Here is a 1,478-nt window from a genome sequence, read left to right as displayed (position 1 = left end):
GAAGAGACAACATATTTATATAGTTAGTTTTCAACTCTGCCATAAAAAATCACGTTCCTTTAGCACAAACCATGCATCAGTCTAGTAGATCACGGGTATACAAGTGCAGTAAGAGTAATGCGTATGAGGCGAAACTTGGTGTGAAAAGGGAAGACTAACTATTGAAATTATAGTAGATCACGGGTCGTCGGTCTTGGCACCACTTGTTCTGTAGGGCAGTGCTACTGCTCTGTGTGTGTGTCCCGCAAATTTAGTACAACTATTGAAATGAATATTCGTCCCGCAAATTTAATTACAGTTATTACCAGCTGGCAACTGAAATTATCATGAACAGAATAGCCAGCCAGCCTACAGGTTTCAGACCTAGTCATTTTCCAAGTCGTAAATGTTAAAAGGTAGATTGTAGCGTGTCAACTTGTGTACGTATTTGTGTATGCGTTGGTTGTAATCCTGCGTGAGTTGTAATCGAGGTAGGTTGTTATAGTCCGGCCTTATCTTGTATAGCTTGGATTAGGGGCCAAGACTTCAACAACCTACCTCACCACATGTACCCTGTGCTATATAATCAACACGAACGCGTCCCTGATGAGATCATCAAACGCTTAACCTAGTTTCTTACATGGTATCAGAGCCTACCTCGGATTCATCCATGGCGAGCTCCTTCACAAATTCGTTCCCCTCATCTCCCTTTGCACACTTCGCCACAGAGAAGCTTACGAGAGGGAACGACGCACTCTGGCGCGCCACGGTCCTCTCGGCCATCCGAGGGGCGCAGATGGCGACCTTCCTCGACCTCGAGCAGGAGGTGCCACCCAAGCACATTGAGGTCACCTCCTCCGACGGCAAAACCAAGTCCAAGACCCCGAACCCTGAGTTCGGCGTGTGGTATGCGCGAGATCAGCAGGTTTTCTCCTACCTGCTGACGACGCTGCCCCGCGAGTTTGTCGCATACCCGCGCACAGACCGTCAACGTCAGGATTGCTCTGGCGAACCTCCAGAAGGGCAACCTCTCCGTCGCTGAATACGTTGGTAAGGTCAAAACACTTTGTGATGTGTTAATGGCTTCAGGAAAGAAGGTGGACGAGGAAGATGTCGTCTCCCACATCCTCGCTGGGCTCGACGAGGAATTTGACCCCGTGGTTTCTGCCATGTGCTCACGGGTCGAACCTGTTGGGGTGCCGGAGCTGTACTCGCAGCTCCTGAGCTTCGGGGCTCGCATGAACTTGCGCGGCGGGTCCTCTCAGTCATCTGCAAACGCAGCAGCACGTGGTCGTGGCTTCCCCAACAAGCAAGGCGGCGGCAGCGGTCGTGGCTTCCCCAACAAGCAAGGCGGCGGTGGCAGCGGCGATCGCAACCGCAAGTACTCCAAGCCGCCAAACCGTGGAAACGGGGGAGGCAGTGGCAACGGAGGTGGCAGCGGCGGGAACTACAACAACAATCCCTCCGCCAAGCCTACGTGCCAGATCTGCGGCAAGATT

At 52.1% G+C, this 1,478-nt stretch overlaps 1 pseudogene; it reads left to right on the top strand.

Moving 5' to 3' along the window:
* Positions 1-1,073: 1,073 nt before the first annotated feature.
* Positions 1,074-1,212, top strand: LOC123038489 (uncharacterized; annotated as a pseudogene).
* Positions 1,213-1,478: the final 266 nt, after the last annotated feature.

Source organism: Triticum aestivum, chromosome 2A (assembly GCF_018294505.1).
Source record: "Triticum aestivum cultivar Chinese Spring chromosome 2A, IWGSC CS RefSeq v2.1, whole genome shotgun sequence".
Taxonomy (NCBI): domain Eukaryota; kingdom Viridiplantae; phylum Streptophyta; class Magnoliopsida; order Poales; family Poaceae; genus Triticum; species Triticum aestivum.
This window is presented reverse-complemented; position numbering and strand designations above follow the sequence as displayed.